Consider the following 25,261-nt stretch of genomic DNA (forward strand, 5'->3'; position numbering starts at 1 on the left):
CTCTCTCTGTGTTTATGAGGAGAAAAGGGGCTGAGGAGAGGGGGACGGAAAGGGAGGAAATCAAGGATATGAGTGTGAGAGGAAAACAAACATGCTCGATGAAGTGAGAGGAGGAGAAGGCACAGCAGTAATTGCTTTAATCATTGTTATTTTCAAGTATTTTTGTCGTCTAATCATTTTTTTTCTTCCATTTTGAACAGCTCTCCTTTCTTCCTGAGCTTTTAAACTATTTCTGTCTAAATGCGATTTCTGGTTTCTTCTTGCACTCCCGCGGACCTGTATGGCTCGGTGTTACAGTGCTCTGAAACCATCCGCAGACGTGCAGGTCAGGTGAAGTGCACTCGAACTCGTGTCTCTTGGTGAAAATTTGCTAGCTCCACAAAAGAGTGTCCTCCTGTCAGGGGTTATTTTCTGCAAACCCTGCCCTTCCTCCAGTGGATGCAGGATAGACCTCTCAATGACCCTGAATGGGAATAAACAGGTTGAGACATTGAATGGAAGGAGGAGACCAGTGGCACAACAACTTCTGTCTCTAGTTAGGCCCCATTCAGACCTGGTATTAAAATGCATCCTGAATGTGTCTCCTGTCACCACTTGTGATAAAATCCCCATTCCTGGCTTTATGCAAATATACACATAAATTACATCTGTTCCTGAAGACCAAATGATGTTTGTTTTTAGCCAGACTGGGTTTACGGTGTGTGTGTGTGTGTGTGTGTGTGTGTGTGTGTGTGTGTGTGTGTGTGTGTGTAAATCCCGTTTTGGTCACTGTCATAAATACAAGTCTCTGTTTGAGCTCCCTTTTTCTCTCTCTCTGTTTCTCACACAAAGACATTGAACATCCGCAGCACTGCAACAAATCCCAGCGGCTTGTTAAAACCCCAATAAAGTTTTTACTCCTCTCTGCAGGTTGGCAGCATCCCCACCCACAACCAATCAGCTCCCAAAGATATATTGATCATGAGAAAACCTCCAGAGGATTAACTAGGTCAGCGTCTGTCCTGCCTTCATTTGCCCCCTTTCGCTCTTGCCATGTAAAAGCCAATCACCTGTCCGGTTTCTTACTCCCTCACCCCTTTTTCCTTTCCTCTTCCAACATTCCTCTGACAATGCCCTCTCCAGCTTCTCCGATGGCTCGGCCATGATGTCCACACTGAGAATACCAAGCTGGATTTTACTTTTAGCTAGCTGCAATAGCTCCGGGTCTGGTTGTTATTATGGGACATTAGCTGTATGTCATGTTGCAAATGTTCCTGCACGATACAGTTACACCGGGCAATTCAAAGTGTGCTGAGAGCACTTTGGCAATGACAGAGATGTCATTCTCCCGATTAAAGGTTTGTGTACCATTAAAGCTGTTATTTTAAAGGTAAAATACTACATTGTATTGCTTAAATAACAGTTCTGTCATCAACCAAAGAACCGTTATTTAGGTATTTCATAGATATTGTGATTTCAAATCTTTCAAACATTCTGGAAATGATCGGGACTCTTTATTTCCAATTCAGAGTCAGCTTTTTACCATATGATTCCTCTAAGTGTTTGGTTCCAGTGTTTGGTTCCAATCTCACTGTGGCTGTGGTATCTGCATTCAGAAAGAGCAAATATTTCTTATGGGTCCTGTCTGGCTGAAATTTTTTTTTTTTTGCATAGTAAAGGTTTGCATCCCCTGCTGTAGGAGCAGAGAACAGTCATGCAGGGTATTTTGGAAGGCAGTGACAAACAGTGTCTTTCAGGGTTTTTGGGGACCAGTTGGAGGAGAGCCAGGTGACATGACATGTACCACAACTGGTAGGTGTTCATCAAACACATTATTTATGGCGCTGTGTCTGTGTGGATGATGAGAGACACAACAATTCCACCTGCCACAATGAATGCAGATGGTCCTATAGTGTAAAGTAAACACAGTCCCACATGTTTCCTTATCAGTGGAGCACATATGTATATATATGAAACGGCTCGCTGCTTTTCCAAAGTACATCAGCTTTTCGACAATGAGGTTTCCGCCTCCCGCACAGCTGGTCACAAGCCGAGGCATTTTCTGTGCGCCCCTATAACATATTTCATATACAAGGTTGCACAATATTAGCTGCCCACAGTACTGCCAGTGCACAATGCCCCGTCAGCATTCAGACCTGAGGAGGTAATTGCCAACCGCAAGAAGTAAATGAAATTTGCCCAAAAGATTGCTGAAAACATTCTATTGTACTTCCCTGTGAATTAGGAGTGCTATTGAAAATGTGCTTATGTGGACAAATGTCTAAGTGATAATCTGACAGCAGCTTGAGGAGTAGCTTTCACGGCGGCTGCAGCGAGAAAGAAGATAATTGTGGGAACTTTTCTTTCACATAATCTCTCCGAGCTGTGCCGAGGGGGTATGTTTAAATGTGATGCCGCGCTCAACATTCTTACACTCACAGATCCACAGCAGAACTTGTTGATACAGCAGAACTCCCTTCATTATCAAACCAGGTAATGTGTTTATGCTGAACACCGGCAAATTCACCCAGAAGCAATGCATTATGCTCAGTAGTTTTGCTTATTCAAGCCGTGTGTGTTTAAAACTTACTTTCAAAACAGAAACTGGCTTGTATGTGACTCAGCTAATGGTATTTCTACATTTACATGCATACACTGCATTACACTGACATCAAGGTGGGACACTCAAGGCCCAATGCTATAAGTTTTCTCCCAAAAGCCTATTCATTTTAGAGATTTGGTTGAAGACTAGAATGAGAGGTTCGACGTAGGGCCCCCTAGGTCCCTTTGGCCTGGGACCCCCGGGGTCCCTTGAAACGCTCCTGAAAATACACACAAAGGTGTACAGTAAAAAAAAAAATTAGGACCAATAGCTGATTAGAAAATCAACTTGAGGACTTGTTTTTGTGCATTAAAATACACGAAACACAAAATGAATGGGTTAAATAGCAAACAGGAAACCCTCCATTCAGCCTATATTGCATCATTTGCTATTGTATCTAACAATCTGGTCAGAGGTCTGAATATAACAAAGTGGTGATGGAGGAAGAAACATCTTTTAAGTTTTGGCAGCTGGGACTGCTTCTGTGTGTTTTGGCTTTTTAATGACCAGTGCCAAGGGCGCTTAGATTTTTTGTCTGTGACTCGGTGGACAGTGGGAAATTGTCAGACTATTGGATATGGAGAGAAAATACATCATGTTGTTTCTTTTATGCTAGCAAAATGTTATTTATACTATTGACTGATCCATCATTACATATTTGCACTGACAACAGACTTCTAGCATACAGTCGCCTATTTACTGTCTAAATCTCACAATATCCATAATGAGGGAGCCTCCATGCTGTTATGCAGTGTTGACAAAATATCTGCGCATTATTCCAAGGCAGGGGGGCCCTGGTGCTAATTTTCAGCTATGTATTAGTGGCAGTTGCAAGCAAACACTGTATATCTGCTATACATTTTGTTGAAACCAGATTTAGGAGGGATCAGTGTTTTAACTTGTGCTACGTTGAGCATGCACACTTCATTTGTCATCACCTGGAACAGCTAGCTTCATGTTTTACGTGTTAGCATTGTCACATAAGCTCTGTGTGATGTCTGTCAACGTAAAAAGTTGAAAAGTTTTTTTTATTAATTAATTGAAAGTGAAAAGTGATCACGTTGGCTTACAGATAATAGCTTTCTATTAAACTGTATCTCATTACTATATAGAGCTCAACAGCGTGTTTCCAGAAGTAAAAGTCCGACTCATTTTCCGAATAATATTGTAACGATCAAGCTACGAGATTGTAAAACAATGTTTTTATGCTCCTTTAGAAGCCAAAAGTTTATGTGATATCAAGGGCGTTTTGAAATAAAAAGCATTTTATTGGCAATGTCAAGGAGAGCAACTACACTGCCCACAATCCTCAGGTGTAATAGTGATGCCTATGATTGGTGGAGGTTGCTGTTACCATGGAAACGTTTACCATGACTGCGAAAATCAGGTGGGCTATTGTTCAGCGTTAAATTACATTCACCTCTGGGCAACCACTATTTCTCAAAAGGGGGGACAATCACCACAACTAGGTTAAATTCATGAAGCTGGATGAAAGTTGTTGGAAAGGGATCATTTGCAATGGTTTATGGGATGTGTATTTACTCTTAAAATAAATGTATGCATATATGTACAGAGTCTCGTACCTTTTTTCTCGTTTTCCAATCATTTTAGCTCTGAATCAAAACACGGTGAGAAGCACAGCCACTGCAAGGATGCATCTCTCCCTGGCTTTCAGAATAACCAAATTCAAATTGAAAAACCGCTGATATACTTTAGGGACATTTATTGTTTCCTCGCAATCTAATTTGCATTTCGCACTCACTCTTTGTCTGTTGCTTTGAGGCCAGTGAACACATTTTCTCCAGGGATCAACTGGTCAGTGATCAGTAAATAATCTGTCACAAGAAGAAGGATTTCTCTCTGTCTCCCCGGGCTGCCATACGGATTGATTTAGGCACTGACCATGGCTAATACATCATTTTGTGTCAATAACACTGACTGCATTGCCTCAGTAATTGTTCATATGGCTGAAAGAACACGTGTGAGAGGGTTATCATCAGCATAATGTGATAAAACTGCTTCTCCTGACCAGAGGAATATAGCTTAATGTAGCTGTAAGATCTGCTGACCCTGACATATTATTACAGTTAAATTGCAGGGTGTCATCCATGAAACTGGTTAGTGGAGTTGGTAAGTGCTGCAAAGCCAATGTGACAATTAGGATTAGTTATTAAGCCATATATTTCACATATATAGTTCTAATATGAGCCGTTCGGACTGTTATAAAGACTTTTATGGTTGAGATCTTTTATATTTGCTAGTTTTATTCTCTTTTACTTAACATACAGTGTCTTATTCATGAAGGGCTCTCTTATCCAGTATGACACCATACACAGAGTCAGTTTAAGGTTAGATTATCCAAATCTTCTATATATGTGTTATAATACCAATTTCCCTGTTCTCTTTTGCAGTGTTCATATAATCCAAGAGTTAAGAAGCCAAATAGATAGCACCTGGAGGAAGTACAAAATATTTCTGTGAGGATTACCTTTGGAGACAAAAAGAGGAGGATGGTTTTGTGAGATGAGCCAAGGATTAGGTACATTAATCAAATAGAGAAGCTCCATATATAGGTTGATCCTATGGGACGTGGCCACTTTGAGTTTTTGAGTTTGGTTTGACACCTCAGATTGGGTAATGGCAGTTAACAGCTGTTTGGCTCATCTGCCCGATTGCATTGATTCATCCTTGTATAGACAATAAATCTGTCTCCAAAATGAAATTCCTTCACCCTGCACAATGTTTCGCACAAGGACATTGTAAGAACATAAAATCAGGTACAAATGAAAATTCAATTGAGGTTCATGGTCAAATAATGTTGTCATGCTGGACTGTGATGGTGACTAAAATTAGCATTACACTTGCTAACAATGTGCATTTTAGCAATATCTTTGGGTATTACACATGTTGACGTTTGCATTTCAGTCTCAGTAGTGCCACTAGCATGGTTGCAGACTTAAACATAATGACCAAAATTAATTTATTTTTCCTCCCAGTATGACCAGTCCCTAAGTAAAACATGTCTTTACTAAAATGGTCACAGTTTACCTCAGTCCCTATAGGCCCGGTGTGTCCCTCTACATTACACACATGGAGTGTGAGAATGATTGAGGCCTGAGTTTAGGATTTGTGGATTTTAGGAGCAAATGCAGTGCGAAGATCTGACAGAATGTGGTATCATGGTGGAAGGCTTGAAGCCGGCGTATTGTTGGAGAATGTAGACACCATGAAAATTGTCTTGGATTTTGGTTTTAAGCTGTGTTTTTTCCTTCTCTAAAAAAACGTGTGCTAAATATGGTGTCATCCATGGTTGTGTATCGGAGGTATGCATTGGCTTTGCATTGTGAGGTATAGTTACTTGTTTCTATAAACAATGATTTTAAATGTGAACATATTATTGCTTTATAAAGAAATATTTATTATAAATTAAGCTACTTAGCAGTAAACAGAGTTGTTCAAAAGTAGGGTTAATAATGATTCCAATACATCTGATCTGTGAGCACTTACATTAGGCTATTTGAGTTTATTTTGCTGCTAATTAATATGTACAAAAGTCAACTTTTGAATGCAGGACTACTCAGACTTAAGTATATGATCTTGATACGTCTCCGACTTGTGCCGATTTATTGCTGTGAAAAGAAACTGGATGAGAAAATGTATTTTCATTGTAATTAAATTGATATAAGATCAATCATTTGTAGCTTCTTTGATGTGGATTTAAGATCACGTCATGAAACAAAGGAAATGTCTTTGTCCTCTGCATAACGACACATCAGAAGGTCAGACTGTGAAATCGCTGCACAACCTCACAAACACATTAATTAGAGGCTGTAATCTTTTACAACTCTGATCCAACATGGTTACCAATTGATAACAATTACATTATCTTCCCATTATTCATGGGTCATGATGTGGTTACAGTGGACAACATCAATCAGCCCCAGCTAATTTTACACACCTAATCAAAGCTCATCTGACCGATCGTTGGAATAACAGGATTAGCTGTGGTGACCATAAAATCATTCAGGACCTGCGTCTACTTAAATTACCGTAACCATGTTTTTATGTGGTTTACGTCGTTACATTTAACCCACTGAGGCCAGTGTGTCAGCAGGTCACAGGGGCACACTGACACCCTGACAGCCAATCGACTCTGTGCGTCAGGACGAGAGATCAATAGCAACAGAGTGACAAACTGAACTCTATCCACTTCAGCCCTTATGGATCGCAAGTCAGTCAAGGAGGTTCAGGACCACGCACCTCCACCCCAATGTTGTCAGGCTGCTGTAAAAGCATAGAGGACAAAAACTGTCAGGGAAATCCTTCTCCATTTGCTGCTGACAAGCTGTGAGAAATGTAAATCAAGTGTACGGTGCTCGGGCAAAACAAGGAGGAGAGCAAAAACCCTTAGTCACGATTGATTCAGTTTGATGAACTAGTGCAGTGCCCGTGTCTGTTTGGAATGGGCTGTCTGCTTGTGCTGTGTTGATGCTCATGAGCCAAATCATCCCTTGTCGTTAGTGAGTCTTCCTCAAACAGTTCGACAATATACTGTCACTTTTTATTGTTTGTGTGCTGGATGTTGTGTGCAGAGTTTTTTTTTATAAACAGTCTATGGTGAAGAGAGAAGTGTTTCATCATACCTGCATCTGCATTTTCGTGATGTCTTTCATAAAACGAAACTGAATTTGATTGATTACTCTTCACTTGTGTCGTTTTTACATAACTTTGAATGAAATACACATTGCAGTAGTTTTTTTTCGACTTTAAACCACTGTATCATCTTAGGGGTATCAATACCTCAAATTAAATCCCAGAAAAGTCTAAAATATTGGGCCTTTAAATTGCTTTATTTGTTCATTAATTACAGTTGAGCTAGTTCAGAGGTCTGTTAAGCAGCCAACATAATCTTTAGACCCAAGTTCACAACTTTTCAAAATAAAAGCTGATATGAAGCATTACAGAAACAAAATTAACATTGTGCTTTTACTTTGAAGACAACTTGCTTATAAGTGGAAGCACTTGTATGGATGTTGCTGCCATGACGGAGATCAGCACCAGTGATACCCATGAATGTCTGTGTCAGACTGATGTTGTGAAATATCAAAAAGAAAACGTCCATGCGTTGACCACTGCTGTAGTTGACGCATGGACGGAAAGAAGAAGATTCGTACCACGGACTGCCTATTAGCAGCTGCCCTGCTCCAATGACTACACAGCGCTGTTTGCCTATTCAAATTCTATTAAAAGAATTAAAAGTATCGTGTGTCCAAATGGGACACAGCACTTCCTCAGGCCACTTGTATACCAAATGTAAAACCGATAGGATGATTTTTGGAATTTGTAGATAGATTGTGGAGTGCATTTGTATATTATTTTGTTATTACCAAGTTCTGATTTGAAAGAAAATGAAGCTGCATGGACATTGAAGGACAATGACTGAAGACCAAAGCAAACTGATAAAAGAAATTCAGTCAGGAACACTTTGTCATGATTGTGTTACACAAATTGGAAATACAGTTATGCTTGGCGCAGATGGCTCTGTTCTTTGGATGTTCCCTGGATGAGCCAAGCAGCATGCTAAGGAAAAACAGGGAACACGTGCAAACCCCCCAGTGGGCGTAGCAGGCATGATACGTTTGTTCAAGATGAATGTCGTTTACCGAGACCATGTTTGGACTCAGTGCTAAAAGGTGGAGGCAAGCTGCCGGCAGCAGGGCATGAGTGGCGGTGTAGCTGAGCAGGGATCAGTGAGGAGGAGGTCATATCTAAAGGGACCGCTTTGTTGAGAGAATGGGCTGTGATTGGTGAGTGACTCCGTGCCCTGAATGAACTAACGTGATGCTTCATTCTATCCATATCAAATCTCCACCAGCAGACACAGGAACAGTTTCTTTCCAGAACCAGTTGTCCTCCTAAATTGTTCATCTGTGCTGTTTCCAAACTGGACTTAATGACAGTACATTGCATTTCACCTCCACTGTTAATATTATTTTATGAATTGTTACAAGTGTCATCTCTAATTCTTGCACTTGTCACTCGTCATATATTTCATGAATACAGCACAGTCCATTTATTTACTTATCATAATGGTCAGTAAATAGATCGTTTTCTAATTGTGTTCTTTTTCGTCTATTTTTTTAATTTGTGAAAGAAACTCCAAGACACTTTGCATTCTTGCTTACTTGTGATTCTCTGAAGTCTGCATGAGTTGCAGCAAGTCAAGTAAAAGGCAACCGAGCAGACTTATCCACTGCAAAATCCCAAACGTTCAAGGGTGGGAAAGGTCAGCGTCTGGGAATCATCTCATTGTGTGTGCCTGCGCTGAATGTACATGCAAAATTAATTCAGTTAAAGTAAAGGAATAGAACAGCTCAATTAGTTGCTGTTCCAGCATGAGCGATGACAGATGAGGAACTGTAGAGGTCGCTGACTCACTTAAAGGGATAGTTCACCCAAAAATGAAAATCCACTCACTATCTACTAACCACAATGCCGATGGAGGGTTGGGTGAAGTGTTTGAGTCCACAAAACACTTTTGGACTTTCATGGGTAACCAGCGTTGCAGCCAAATCCAATACAATTGAATTAAATGGCAACGGATTCTTCAAATGTAAAGAAACTACAGAAAAAAAACACAACATGCTTCCATTCTGCTCCGGTGGTCTCATCCAAGTGTCCGTAAACCCCGACATTCAAATTCGACTCAAAACGGCATCATTTGCACCATTCTTTGGGCCTAGCTGTGCTCTGATATCCTCCTAGCCCGGAGCCGTGTTCACATCCGTGCACACGCACTACACAACCTCTCATTATCTTTGTATGGAGAAGAATATGGGCGCAGCCCCTGGTTTTACACAGTACAGTTCAGTCCACATTGTTCATCCCACAAGGTCTGGAGTTAACACAGCTTTGTTTTCAGTCATGTTCTGGTTGCGAGCTTCTGACAGTTTGTGAAATAATTTCTTGTCTTTTGTCTTGGTGGTGGCCTCTGCAATGCTTCATAAAATGACAATTTTTGAGGTTTGCACAGTGTGGATGGAGGAGAAATCTCCCTCCAGAATTTCTGACTTGATTATTTTCTCTCTCTTCTCTCTGATCATCAAAGAATTACGAGTACAATTGTTGTGTACTATTTCCAGTGGAGGATAAGTATAGGAAACCTAGGAAGACATTTCACCAGTGGTGGAACCTTTTGAAATCCCAGGTGTCTATATATGTTACATCACTCTAACATTAACACAACCTCCTCCTCCGTCGCCGTGTTTGTTGTCAGAAAGTCTTGATGCCGCCCTCCCCTTGAGAGGATGTATTGTTCAGCAACCATGCTCACATAAAAGGCCGATGGAAGTATGTGGGCAGTGACGGTTACATCATTTGAAATGGACGTATAGAACGTAAAGGCAGAATAAATGAGCTTTAAGGGGAATAGAAAAGACCTCGACGGTGTATTTGTAAATCTCACATTTAATGATGAAGGAACCTTTTACCCAGTGTTGTTTCCCACGGTTGAGCTCTGTGGCACAGATACATCACACTGTTTATTTGTTGTTTTTGTTGTTTTCTTGACATCGGTTGATGAAAAGGAAAATACAAATACACCAGCTTGTCCGTTAACTTTAAAAATAGTGCTGCACGTGTTGTGGTGTTTCATTCTGGAGTCACAATAAGCTGCCTCCACAACAGTGTCCCCATGTGACTTAAAGTGAGGCCAAGCTTTAAGGACAAAAAAAAACTCTTTAAAGAGTGTATAACTGAACTACATCCATCTGTGCTGTTGGGCTTCTCTGTGCTGCCTCCATTTGTATCCCACTCAGCCGACTAAAAACCCTAATCACTGCTGTCTCTGCTGCCCACTTACTGATATCTCATTACTCCTTATTTTTATGTTCTTGCCTCTGTTGCCGTGGCTCTGTCATGTTTGCCGTCACGTACGGTATGAGACAAATGGTTGTGTCTTGTTTACTGTGGTTTTGTCCTATTTGGTTATTGTATCCTTTTTGCCTTTTCTCCACGGACGTACTGTATATTGGTTTATTTTTGATTCACTGTCTTTCTGTGCAAATTGTGTTTTGACAGTTTGGCCGTGAAACGTGCCCTACCTAAACGAAACAGCCCTCGCCGTCACTTTCTTCTTACCCGGGGGCACTTAGAGCCCACTTACAGCACATTTACTGTAATTTAACTGTAGCTAAAAGACATGATTGCAACCATTATTATGATGATTTCTCTATAGCTCAAAGGCTATGCACAAGAGGCACAACAACCGCAGCCGCATGTCAGAGTGAAATAGTAGACAGTCTGGTTTATTATCCTTTTCAGCGGTCTCATAAAGCATCATGAAATGAGCGCAATGTTTGAAATACTGCCTGTGTGCTTCTGACACAATTTATGTGAACATTGTGTTCCTCCGCCGGTAACTGCGCCGTGACACAGGCTGACACGAATGAAACGAGTATCGAGCCACAGGCCTGAGATTTGCTAAACCCCATGGTTGTGATCTATACAAACAGCTGTAGTGTTTACACATCACATTACATCGTTTCCTTCTTTTTAAAAATCCGTGATATTCCCTTTGGAGACATTTGAGCTAATTGGAATAATGAGACATTTTCGCCCTCTGAATGTTGCTTTAAAAGTGATTTGAAAAGTGGATCCAAACACGAATCAATGGCACCATGGGCAAGAAATGCACAGCTTCCGTGTCCCCCACTGTCTGCATCAATAAAAACAGAGGGAAGGCAAAGAAAAGGGAAGAAGAAACGAAAGGAGGGCGTTCCACTCCACATACAGCAGCTGCAAGAGAGCTGCCAGGGATCATTTTTCTGCTCAACAGTAAAGGAAACGAATCCTGTCTCATGTCCAGCTGTGTGTGTTTACTTTGACTGGAGTCAATGGTAATCAGAAGCATTAACAAACAACAAGAAAACCTCCTTATAGTCCCAGAAGAGGTTTGTTATATTACTCAGTAGACCGTGACCAGGTCAGTTATGATTAATCACAAAAACAGCAATCTCTGCTGATTGTGTTTGACAGGAAGTGTGATTGCAGTAAATTACCAGGCAAAGATTATTAAATAAAGTAATAGTCATATATGTCTGTAGCTATGTTAGCTACTAATGTGACATATGTGTGTCATTAGCAATGCATATCATCTGGATAAGATGATTGAACTGTGTATACTCTGGTAGGATGATGAGGGGACACAAACATGACTGATGTTGAAACACCCATCCATCCATTTATTCTGTTTCCCAGGCTTGGATCACAGAAGTAGCCGGCCAAGTCTGGTATCCCAGACGGGTAGCCTATCTTTCCAGCTCTTCCTAGCTAACTTAAAGTCCTTTACTGGAGAGAGCCATCCACTGACAACCATGGCCTCGGACTTGGAGGTACTGACTCTCATCCTGACTCTCTTCACACTCAGCTGGAAAACCGCCCCCCAAGGGGCACTGGAGGTCACACACGGCCTGATGAAGCCAACAGATCCACGTCATCTGCAAATGTACAATAGTAAATCCTTGAAAGCATTCTCAATTATTTTTAATTGCAAGAATGTATCATAAAGTGGTAATGAGGTCATGCAGCCTCTGAAAATGTTTTCCCTCACATTGTGGCTGATGTTGATTTGTTGGATTAGATTTTCTGTCAATTTTATCTTTCCAGATGACAAATCTTAAAATGTCTCTGTCTACAGGGCCTGGTTATAATGCTGGTGCATGAGCTACGGCATCCCTTTCAAACTAATGATGTGCTGGGGTCCATATAAAGTGTGAATATCCTCAGACTTCTAAAACCTTTAAATACCCTGAGGTAATACAGATGACTTGTCCTCAGTGTCCTCGTGACTCACTCCTGAATATTTAGAACTAATCATATCTGACACAGCTGCTTCCAGCCTGGGCCTCTGAAGATAGGGGAGCAGCATTGAATTAGTGGAATCAATAAATAGTTCTGCAAAATGTGTGCGACATTTAGGTAATTTCAACTTTATTTGATGGTATATTTTGGTTAAACTGGTGTCAGCTGGTAGTGATGAGCGGTAGCTACAAAATGATTTGTTTCAGGTTAGGATATAGCGTCACATTATCACACCAAGACAGACATTACAACAAAACGACACATTACATTAAAAGTGTAAGACCTGTGTTTGAAATCTGACCAAAATAAAACTACAGAAGCAGCAGAAGCATTTGTCATAAAATGCACTCAAAATTCAAAGGTACTCATTACTTATTATAGAAAGGTCCCTTGTCAATATATTATGTTATATTATGGTCAGTGTTTAAATTGTCTATTAATAAACCACTTCTCTAGTCTTGATGACCACTCAAAGTGCTTTACAGTACAATGTTTCCATCCACCCATTCCCACACACAGTAAGTCATATACAGTGCATCTATGTGCAGCGGTTTCTGTAACATTTTTCAATTCTTTTTTTCGGGGTCTAGTCTGTTTTAAATGCGGTTTCACAATGGAACTGTTGGGCCTCGGTGGAGGTGCGCACTCTACTGAGTGACCTTCTAGTATTATATTATACTGTTGGGGATTTAAGTCTACAACAGTACGAGTTTCACAATCACATTTTATGCAGTATGCAAAATGATCTTTCTTTAGATTTTTACTTTGAAAATATTTCAAATAAAAACACACGCGAGCACAAGTGAACTTTAACCGCAAATAAAAAAAGGAGTAGAAGGAGTTTTAACCCCCCCCCTTTTTTAATATTTCATCAAAACATGTTCTTGAAATGTTGCAATATTCCAGCTTTCATCATAAACAGCTCAATCACAATCAGATCACAGATTACATCTTTAGTGTTTTAGCTTATATTTCATTACTGTATTATATGAAGTGCAGAATCTGACAGGTATATATGAGTAAATGCACTTGTCCACCACATGATGTAAACACTGATGACCGGTCTGCTCTTGATTTGAACCAGGTCCTCTGAGGAGCCCTACTTGACTAACCACCAGTTAGTCCCTGATTCGATCTTTATTCAGTCTCTGCTCCGGTGCTGTGCTCCTCCCTGTGAGCTGCTCTAACGAAGCAAGTGAGCCCCCTCTGATTCCTGAAGGTCAAACTGGATGAAAGCAGCAGCAGCAGCAGCAGCTCAGGCGCTGAACACAAGGATCTCCGCGCACGGTGGAAACAACCGCGCACGACAACTTGGTCTAATTTCCACAGCACTGACACACAATGTAAAGAGCCAGACTGGCCGCGCCGCTGCTGATAGGCTACTTTGTTGCCGTGAACGCTAAACACCTCTAAGCGCACACTAATCCTCGGTGGGTCCTTAATCTCCTGCGGACAACACGGCACACACCGGGGGACCGTGCCAAAGTGGCTCTTTATGCGCAATCATCGCTTCTGTCGTGTGTCTCTTTGCGTAAAGGCGCCATAGTTGTGGCTGACCTGCATGATTCTGCCCCCCCCCACCACCACCACCTCCTCCCCTGCTGCCTCTCCTCCTCCGTGATAACACACTTCACAGACTTTGTGTGTCCGCCGCTCCATTGCGGTTTGCGCAGAGACTTCGCGCCCCGCGTCCTGGACACACAAACAACTCCTGAATTGTTGAGAAGAAAATAAACTTTGGATGTACTATTTTATTTTTCCCTTTTTCTTACTTTCGTGTGCGGAGGCGAAGAGGCGGAGGAAACACAATTTGACGGGACATATTGTGTTTTCACTGACAAGTGCTGCTGCGCCGCGGGGAGAGCTCTGTAAAGCGCCTGTGCCATGTAGCAACACTCTGCGAGTGAGAATCCGCCTGGAAATATAGGCTATACCCACACAGCACTGAGCTGTAGTTATTTTTACTTGAAGGGGAAGCTGCAGATTTGCTGTGAAGCCTCGTCGTCGCAGTGAAAAAAAAGCGCAGGAGAGAAAAAATAATACAACAAATTGTCGAGGAGCAGGAGAAGCGCGGGAGAAGAGGCGATATATGCGGCAGCTGCGTCTGCACTTGGTCTCCTGGATTTAGTGGATGAATTGGAAGGGAGCGGCTGTCGCCTTGAACCGGGGATTCACAGTATACTGTACAGAGCCTGCGGTGCTGCACAATGGATACTGGTCCGTCTCTGAAGGTAAGGAATAGGCTGAAGTGTGCGATATGTGCAAGAGCTGTGACTGCCGTGCACTCCGCACAGAGGAGAGGCGCAGTTATTAGTTTATTCGTCTGTATGTGCGGTGCTTCTTCGGGGTTTGCCGTCCGTTTGGTTTGCTGCAAGATTCTAACGCACCGGTTTGGATGTAAATGTCTAAATGTTGTTTCTCAGGTTTCACAAGCTGTGGATTTGAACAAGCTACAATGGGAGGCAGTGTGTCGATGGGCTGAAGGGGTGGCTCGCACTCCCGCACAATTACGGGTCTATCCACAGAAAGTAACCTGTGTAGTGCACCTTGGCATTTCTGTGGTTTTTACGCATCTCTGTGTTGTTTCAGTCGTCGCATATGTGGGAAAGGAAATGTTGCTGGTGCTGTGCGCGAAACCAAGAAAGCTGAAAGGTTGGATAGTTGTGCCAGACGCATGCTAATCCAGAGCGTGCATAAGGATTGCGCGTGTTGTGGGTCTGCCGACGCGTGTGTTGTCTAATGTGTGTGTGTGTGTAAAATAGAGATACAGAATGATGGAAGGGAGGATGAGCCCCGTCTTTCCAAAAATGTTCCCCTGTGATTACAGAGGGCTGAGACGTTTATTGAACTCGCCTTAAGTTGCACGGGTGGACTGCTGCGTGCGTGCGTGTGTGTGCGCGCGTATGTGCGTGAGAGAGGGGATTATATCAGATGTCCCCTCTGCTGATTATTTAATTAAACTCCCTGTCCCTCCATGCCCTGAGAAAATATAGGTTTGCGCGCCTCTGTGTGTGTGTGTGTGTGTGTGTGTGTGTGTGTGCGTGCACGGGTGCGCGCGTGTCTGGTTAAGGAATCGATGTCCGCCATGAGGCACCGCGGGCAGCAGTGTAACGCCACCACCCACTGGAATCACCTCCCTCTTGTGGATTACAAGTGGTAGCATGACACTGGCAGGAAGGCGCTAAGAAACCCGAGTCCGCAGGTAGGAAGCGGTGCTGGGTCAGCGAGGACACTTCAGCACCACGGACAGCGCAGGGGAATCAAACCGCAGCAGGACGGAACAGTCCCACTCCCACCGTGGGGGCTTTGATCGACATTTGCATTGCTGTTATTCTCCTAAAAAATCCCTATGTCTTCGGAGGATATAGTGCCGCACAACCCTGCAGTTTACCAAAGAGATTCAACACTGTTTTTTATTCAGAAAGGCCAAATGACTCACTGACAACTGCTCTCTACTGAATGTTAACTGCCACAGCCACCTTCATTTATCTCAGTCAACCTCACTGTCCGACAGCAGGTATTTTCTATTGATTTACTGTATAGTCCAAAAACACAAATCACGTGGGGTTTTAACAAGGGACGACATCCTCTGCCCTTAACCCCACACATGAGTGAGGAAAAACAAAACAAATAATACTTTTTTTCAGGGTATATATGAGAAGGCATATTTTATATCCAAGGAATCTTTCTAAATTATATCGTACAAACATTTCTTTAAATCTGTCTTAAAGAAGTTATCATTTCTTTATGATTCGAATGGCACTCGGTAGAACTCTTACCTCCATCAAGTCCCCTAATGAAACCACATTTAAATTCACTAGATCAAGATTTGAACATGGATCTCGGCCAAATTGCACACACTAATATATCAGTAAATCAGTCCCTTCAACCTGCTGGATTCACCAAGATCCATAGAATATTCTCAGAGAAAACAATGGGAATGTTGAAAAACACCCTGTCTCACAATGTTAATATAGTCAACAACAATTTCAGGATCTGCTCCCTGATCTGGATCAGCAAAATGTCCATGGGTTCTCTCTTGGCCCATGGTTGATCCACCTACAGTGTGTTAGTGGTGATCTATTCAGTTGTGTGTTAGCTTGCTTACACACAATCAGACAAACCCAACAAAGAAACAGACAGGAGTAAAAAACACAACCATCTTGGTGGGGATGATAAAAATCCATCAAATGACAATGAAAACATTGGGACAGTGTCAAAGGGCTCACTCCTAGTGATTATGTGACAATGAATCATCACCTCACCTTTCACCTCCCTACAGAGGGTTTCAGTCCATTGTTTAAGTGTCCGCTCTGCAACTTCCCTCTCACCGCACTCTGGACGATTTTCTGCCGCAGCTGGTGGCTATTTTCAGAAAATGAGCTGTAAAAACTTGACTGCCTGCTCCGCACCGAACACCACAGAGACACAGTGAAAGGCCAGTTGGTGAGCACACGTGGAGCGTAGCAGCTACAGGTCCAGACATTTCCCTCATCAGCAGGTTGAGACCAAAAATGGAGCTAAAACAGAGAAGGTATTGGACTCTTTACATGTTTTGAGGTTTGTAGTGATGTCACATGCTGGTGGCCCAAAACTCTGATATTGCAGCTTCAATTTAAAGGCCCTGAAACCTTTCCTTTCAAACTTAATGATTTTAAGAATTAATGACTGGGGTCATCCAGTGGCCAAACGGCAGATACCATGTAATTGCAACATTAATGGTTTGATTTGATAATGGTTTCTCTCTACTCTTGTTTCCCCTCTCCTTAGGCTGTTATCAATAAAATAAAGTAAAAATAATAGCAATGTAGAAAATGAATATATTAAATATTTCTTAATATTAAAGTAAAATGAATGCATTAAGAGTTGAACAGTCAGCTAATCTGCTCCGTCAGTGTATGTTTGGTTAAATCAGCTTTGATTGACAGGAACCAAACAACCCACTCACCACTTGTGATCAGATTTTGATTTAAATCTTGCCAAATCGGGATTGGTGCACAGAAATATGTGACAGGAATCTCCGATGTAAATGAACCAGAACTGCTGCAGCTTGAAAGAACAGTGTGTTCATGTAGGATCACATCGATCATAGTAAAAACCTCAATCAGAAAATCAATCAAGTCCAGTTCGCTCATTGAGAGGAATGCTACTCAGCCTGTGAACACAGCGGAATAATGTTGTCTTTAGCGCTTCCCAAGTCAAAGGGGAATGATGATGTCACCAGGGGGCAAAATGATGTCATCAAGGTTATGTCAGCTGCGTTGATGGGGGGGGTCCAATGGGTGATGTATTGAGTTGCATTATGGGAAATGTAGGATCCTGTGCTTTTGGGGCCTGCTAACAAAGCTTAATCGTCCCTTTCAAACTAGATAATCAGGCTATTCCACCCACAGAACAACATGAGCAGGACGTGTTCGAGTCATTTTAATTCTGTTTGTGTTCAGGTCTTTAGTCTCTCATTGCCAACAGTCACAACACAACACTGTCAACAGTGCTCATCTGATATGTTGATATCATCAGCAGTGTCTGTCAGCGCGTGATGCCAGAATGACGCTGGCGGGTTAATGCCTGCGGTGGAGACGGCTCGGTGAAAATTGATGGACCTGATTTGACGGATTAGATAACCTGCAATTGAAGGCAAATGCAATTTATGGAAACAGCATATGGATGCTGAGGATGCACTCAGAAGTAGGCCAGTTTTACCTTGGGGAGAAGCTCGACTTCCCTCAGAAGGCTCCCGGAGAATGTTAGAAAGTCGTTGTTTTGCAAGGGAAATTATGAGAGAGAGAGGTGGGGAGAAATGGGGATGAGAGGACTCCTTTTTACCGAAACCCGCTCAGACATAATAGGAAGGAGAACAGTTCTGTACCACATGCCGCACGGATGGAAGTGGAACATAATTTAGGATTCAGCCTGAAACAATATGTGGCATCTCTGCAAAACCACCTCTAAAGCCCTTTTTCCTCTGGTCAAAAAACCCAGTATCACCCACTAACATCTGGCTTTTGTCTGCAATGGGAATGAACACAATTTGCATTCACTCCCAGGTCAAATAAATGCAGGAAACACAGGTTTTAATTGGCTCCAACTCAGATCGACAGCGATTGGTGAACGCCCGAATTCAGAGGGACAGTGAGATGAGAGAGTGCCTCAGTTTTTTGTAGGTTTGTGACGTGGAACATGGAGCACTGGGGGAAAAGAACCTAACCCCTTATTTGTGGCTTTAGCCATTTTAAAAAACCTGGGTAAAATCAATAATTTAAAATAGGTGTTAGTCTGCTGTTTTAAGAAAACTGCATGTTGGTCCCTCTACTTATCCTTTATGGTTTCATTCACTTACCATCATCAGTGGAACAAGGTGGGCGCACTAGACACATAACAGCCAAACAAATAAATCCACAACAGAAGCTGGGAGGGGCTATCATGCAGTCAGATGCATTGGATCTGTGGCATTACAGATGAACACTCCTTCGGAACAGAGCGCAGCTGCAAGAGATGTGTATGTGCTCCTTCACCTCAAGTTACTGAGGACTGGGAGATGTTTCCCCAGTGAATTGAATCAATGCTCCTGTTGTCATTGTGTTGGTCTTTGGTTTGTTTCCGTGCTCGTCGAGTATACAGCCTCTGTGGGGTGTGAAGCTGACACTTCAGGCACGTGTTTAGAGAACCGAGCTCTGGAGGAATGGACTTTGTGGTTTTGTTTAATCAACCGTAGCTTAAAGGGAAATTTCATCTCCAAATTTGTGCAAAAATACACATCGTATGCCCCCAGACCACATTCTCAACCTCTGCTGCATTTAGTAATGATGAGCCGCTCTTTCATTACAACTAAACCAATGCCTTTTTCCCAAGTTGTACAGTGTATACAGAGATCAACTTGAATCACATACATCAGTTCAGATGGTATATATATAGTCCATAACACAACTGGGTTTTTTCTATAGGCCATACTTATCTTTCTTTGGATATTAATGCGTCACTTTGGACATTTTGCAGCTTTTTTTTGTCAAAGTTGATTTATTATTGAACAGTAACACAGCTGCAAGGTGTAAAGGTATTTTTCAAAAGGTATTCCAGATGGTGCATTCGTGTGCTGGTGGGAAATTAATTGATTTCTGGAAGCACTTCAAGTGCAGCAATTCCTTTTGCATGTTTTCTCTTTACTTGTGCAGTGCCAGTTCAAAATGTGCCTGTCGGTAGGCGCTGATTGCCTGGCCTGTGTTAATCCAGCTTGCAGCTTTTTTCGAGAGCATCATCCTAACTGCTTCACGCTCGACACACTCTCGTTTGTTACCGCTGGAGTCTCATTACAGTCCACAGTTCACAATGGAAGATGAAAGTGCTGGTCATAATCACGCCTCACTTTCATTCTGCGTTAGAAGTCAAAGGTTTGTCATCCTGTGTGATCTCACAGAGCAACATTCCATGATTTCAAATTCCTGTGGTACACAAATTACACACTTGTGATATCACAGAACACTCTTTCAGTTGGATGGTTGTGTGGGGTTTATATAGATCATATATGCATTTCTGTATATGGAGCCCATAATACAGCAGCCTATCTTGTATGTGTGTTGTCCTTATCGGCCACCATACAGGAAATCCTGTTAAAGTGAACCAAATCCTCACAAAACTAGTAGTTGACCATGAACCCACATCTGGGATCGTTGCACCTTGAAATTCACCCGTTGGTTTAGGTTCAGGGTGCATCTTAAATTACATCACACTTTCTATTGTTGATTGTTTAACTCTTCTGATTAGGACATCATTCTATTGGAAGATGACCACAATAACCAAAATACAACTTTAACTTCTGATAAATACAAAATGTTCATAATTATGTCACTTTCCATCAAGAGTACCAAAAAGTGTTTGTAAAAAGTTTAAAACATGTCATCACAATTACCTCAAGGGTGTTATATGTAAGTTGGCTATCTTTACATAGCCGACGTCAGCATTGTTCAAACTCACCGTTCTACATTCTACTCACCAAGAACTGTCTCCTGCAGTGGAAAGCAACATGGAACAATGTTAACTCTTGTTTTACTTCTATTTCTACCACAAATTGGCTTCTACTTAAAGGGACAGTTCACCCAAAAAGGAAAATTCACTCATTATCTACTCACCACTATGCTGATGGAGGGGTGGGTGAAGTGTTTGACTCCACAGAACACTTTAGGAGGTAGGGGGGTAAACAGTGTTGCACCTAAATACAATACAATAGAAGTAAATGGTGACCAGGTCTTAAAACATGACAAAACAGAAAAAAACATAAAATGCCGCCATACTGCTCCTGTGGTGTCATCCAAGTGTCTCGAAGCCCCAACATGTAAATTTGAATCAAAACCGCGACATTTACATCATGTTTTTAGCTTAAATGTCAGGATAACAGCAGCATGGAGTCATTTTATGTTTTTTCCCATTGTTTTTTTTTTCTGTTTGAGGAATTGGTCACAAAATATTTTGCTGGCATAGAAAACCAACATTTAGGCCCTTTAGAATATTCGTTTTTGAACCTGTTCCCATTCATAATTTCTTTCAGCTGATCAAAATAAATGTTCATGAGCTGTCGTAATTTAAAAGTAACTATCCGTAGTCCTGCAGGATTCATAAGAGTTAGCCCTCAATACTGATTGATAGACTTATTAATGAGAAAAGAAATTAAGACTGTTCACTCCTGCTAGTCCTTTCCCTTTCGGCAGTAGTTCAACATCCTACCAAGAAGCGTTTTGACTGGTGTTATAGTTCACCTGCCTCGGCTGTATCCCGGTCCAGTCGCGCTTGCCTCTTAGTCCCGGCAGGGCAGTGCTTGACTGCAGCAGTATATCAAAGTGAGCTGCAGACGCTGAAGGCGGGGCCGTGGTGGAGCCTCAGAGAGAGCCATGGCTAGTTTACATAGGCTCCCTTCCTTTGTGAAACACTAGTCGGAACATTAAGATGTCAATGCTGACTGACCAATATGAACGTGGCGACACAGACAGGAGCGGCTACGGATGTGAAACTTGAGAACAGCTGGAGTCGTTTGGAGGACGTTTTCTGGGACAATAATTATGGAACCAGTTTGGCCGACAATGTGTCTGAGGCATGACTCAAGCTCTTGTTCCTATCACAAAAAGGCCCTTTAAATACATTGGGAAAAACTATACTGTGAGTCAGATTACAAAAGGCTAAATTCTTCTTATTTCTCCCTTTATGTTTCCCGTCGCTGCCTTTGTTTGATCTCTAAATTCAATAGGCTTGTGAGCACTGGGAGCCAGCATTCAATTTTGCTGTGACCCTGTTCCTGTCTCCCGCAAGAATTCTCTGTTGTTGTTGTTGTTGCTGCACTTTTGAATACAATGGCTGCCGTCATTTAACGGTGAGTTCATTCATCATAGTCAGCAGCTCCAGCCCACTCAGCCATACTGTATTTCAACAAACAACAAACATTTTTAAAAGCCTCCGAGTCCAGGCTTTTGCTGCAAACAGAACATTGAGTACATACCAGACAGAGTAAAGGGCAGCTGTTTCAGTTTTAAGTGTCAGGACAGGACAAAAATATACTAATGGGTATATGTGGCAAAAACAACAACTCAAAGGAATCACTGAACTTTTCTATTTACAGAACGCATACAATTTGTCTCATTGTTCTATCATTTTCATGGAATTGATAAATAAGTGTTGTTTTTCTGGAATGTGAAATACATAAAGACATTGACTGTATTGTTATGCTGTGAGTCTTGGCCTTTCCCATAATCCACTGCTCACCCAGATCACACGTTCTCTGTCGACAAACTGGAAGTGTTATATCCCCTCGACTGTTACAGCCCACGAGAGAACATGAGCTGGATTCATGTCAGCGTTTGCCAACATTCTAATCAGCAGTGATCTTATACAGTCGTCAGTATTGAGGGCAGATAATGACTGAAATCACTTCTGGAGATTGGACCGGCGTCACCGATCCTGGTGCCAATCCAGATTCCATAGTGTGACTTTATGACTTATTCATACACAATAATGGGATTTAAGCCCATAGCTAAAATGCTGTAGTATGAATGCAATTATTAATTCATGAATTAATAAGTGGAACAGTTTTACAAAGATTTCCAGAAGTCCCAATTCTTTTATATATGGAAAATCTACAGTCTATCAATCCACATCTAGCAGTTGATGCTGAATTTGCACTTGATATTTTAATGAAGTTCCCACAGCAAACCATATGCAGACATCTACATTGATACCTGTATTCATTTTATAAAAAAAGTAAATAGAAATTATGGATTATACATTACAGTATAATTTTGTTTTTTAAACATATCGAGGGTGTTATTTCAACATGACACAAACATCTTTTGGCTACCTGGCAAATATGAATCTTTAAGCTCTTTTATTATATATGTTTTGCTCATGTTAAAAAAACAACATACAATACAATAGCAGTGTCCTTTAGTGACATTGTATGAATATGTAACATTTCTTTCCATAGTAGTCATTCATGCCACTGACTCACACATTTGGATGCTTACACATTCGCACCTACTGCGTTTCAATGCCTTGCATTAACAAGACAACAATACAACACGGCTGGTTGCTAATAATCCTCCTCGAAACGTATACTCACACATTTTTCCCACATTACAAACCAACAGTCTCTCCTCGCGGTGGTGTGAGAAAACAGCCATTGCTGAAGTTATCACTGAGCGCACGACAGCAGCTCTGTTAGGCCGGCTCCTCTTACCCACTGATGTGCAGTGGGCCCTGAGGTTAGCAACAAAAACTGTTTAGCTTCAGAGATCTAAAATGGAGAGCTCCTCATGCCGCTGTGGAGTGATAACATTCAGGCATTGCCGAGGATGTCGCCACTGTGAAGCAGCCCTAATTTAGAGAGGGGTTGGAAAAGCTTATCTCCCTAAGCCCCTGAGCAAAATAAAGAAATAGAGGAGGAAGAAAAAAAACACAAGACACAAGCAATGAGACACTGTCAATGGCAAACAGGAGTAAAACTGTCTACATGAAGCTTCTGTGGCCAAAAAGAGATCAGCTATGGGTATTACTCATGAAATGCTATTTTCCGACAGTGAGAGTCACCCACACTGGGTCCAAAAGGCCAATTGCCACTACACATAGGCAACTAAAAGATAAAAAAGTTAAACATCGACAATAGCAGAGATATGCTGCGTGTGCCACGTCAGGGTTATTCTGAAAAAGACGTGAGAATCAGACATCAATGTGAACTTTGCTCTTACGCAGTCAAACTAACTAAAAACAGCTATGGCGAAGCTGTTGTTTAATAGGTGCTATCCGAACTTGGTGTGGATCTGGGATTGGCTCTTTTCCTTTGGCGCGCCTCGCACTCGCCCGGTCAGTATCCCAGATGTTGGACTTATCTCGACTCTTTGCAGGCATCACTTGCAACTCCCATGGTCACCACTGTCAGGGCTGGTAACGTCAGAAGATCAATTGTAAAGCGACTGTATTGATATTGTGCTTTTCCAGTTTTATTAACCACTCAAGGTGCTTTATACTACAATTTGCATTCCTCTTCGTACTGCACTTCTATTCTCAGGGATTTTTCTATCACACACCGTTCATACGTATGAATTAAAGGGACAATTTGGGGTTGAGTATCCTGCCCATTCTTATCTGAGAATGTAATTATTATTGAAGCATACTAAATATGGTCTCTTACTGCACGGGCTATGAGGACATTCCAATACTGATTTCAATTTCAATTGCCATGGCAACGGTCAAAGCTTCGAAGGTTGGATCCATTAGAAGATTTAACATAATTCTTTTCATGCGAGCCTTGGACCTTTTGTTTGATTCCATCCTTTTCAAATTCACCTCACACCCACTTTGACAAATCCTGCGCCAGGTCCTTGAGAAGCATGGCATCGATTTTTGTAGTTGTTTAGGCTGAATGTCTTTAAAGATAGTGGCTCAAGATTCCACCATCAACAAGTAAAATTCACACGGGTACAACTTTAAGTGCTCATTGTAATTGCCTCACAAGATCGGAGTCTCCGAATTGTACATGCTCTGTTATAAATCGCAGTCATCAGGCGGAAAACGGCCCAATTCTCCCCGAAAGTTGAAGTTCCCTCTCGGCAGCGTCTTTGATAAATTGATAGCAGGTCTTTTAATCTCACTGTGCTGCTTTTGGGTCCTCCGCGGTGATTGCTCTGCTGATGGGTTCTTTGCAAAGTGCTGTCCTTGTCTCACAGCAGCCAGTTTACATCTCTCAGTCAGAATGAGCCAAAAGCATGCGAGCAATATTCCCCTGACGCTGCTTTTGAACTTCAAACTTTTCTAAGCATTAGGCTGAGGAACGAGTGAAATGATTTTTTTTCACAGTAGAACTCCGCAGCTACACACACACACACACACACACACACACACACACACACACACACACACACACACACACACACACACACACACACACACAAATCAGTGCAGTATTATTTTCTGTTTGTGAACGAGATTGAGTTTAAAGTCAAAGTCCAAAACCCTCACACTATGTTTGGAAACAGGATATTTTAGACTTAGAAAACGTCAAAAAGTGTTAATAACCATGCAATTTCTTACAGCCATTCTTGATCCCAGAGAATCAACTGTAACAAATGATTGAAAGACTTTAATGTGCTGTTGCTTGACACAGTTCTCCCATAATGAAATTCAAATAAATGGTGGCTGGTGTCGAAACACCTACACACAAAAGTTCAAGTTAAAAACTTCTTTGACTGATTGAAAAGGGTCAATTATTTTTGTATTCTGTATAATAAGTACTACACCAGTTACTATGCCAATTTGTATGTAATATATAGGCTACTGCATATA

At 41.7% G+C, this 25,261-nt stretch overlaps 1 protein-coding gene across 1 annotated transcript in view; it reads left to right on the top strand.

The window, feature by feature from the left end:
* The first annotated feature begins 14,162 nt into the window (after positions 1-14,162).
* LOC118117018 (leucine-rich repeat and fibronectin type-III domain-containing protein 2) overlaps positions 14,163-25,261 on the top strand; it is a 142,149-nt gene continuing 131,050 nt past the window's right edge. Inside the window, exon 1 of the mRNA XM_035169041.2 lies at positions 14,163-14,673. The gene's annotated coding sequence lies outside the window, so the exon portion shown is untranslated. The remainder of the gene's footprint in view (positions 14,674-25,261) is intronic.

The sequence above is a fragment of the Hippoglossus stenolepis genome, chromosome 10 (genome assembly GCF_022539355.2).
Source record: "Hippoglossus stenolepis isolate QCI-W04-F060 chromosome 10, HSTE1.2, whole genome shotgun sequence".
Lineage (NCBI taxonomy): Eukaryota > Metazoa > Chordata > Actinopteri > Pleuronectiformes > Pleuronectidae > Hippoglossus > Hippoglossus stenolepis.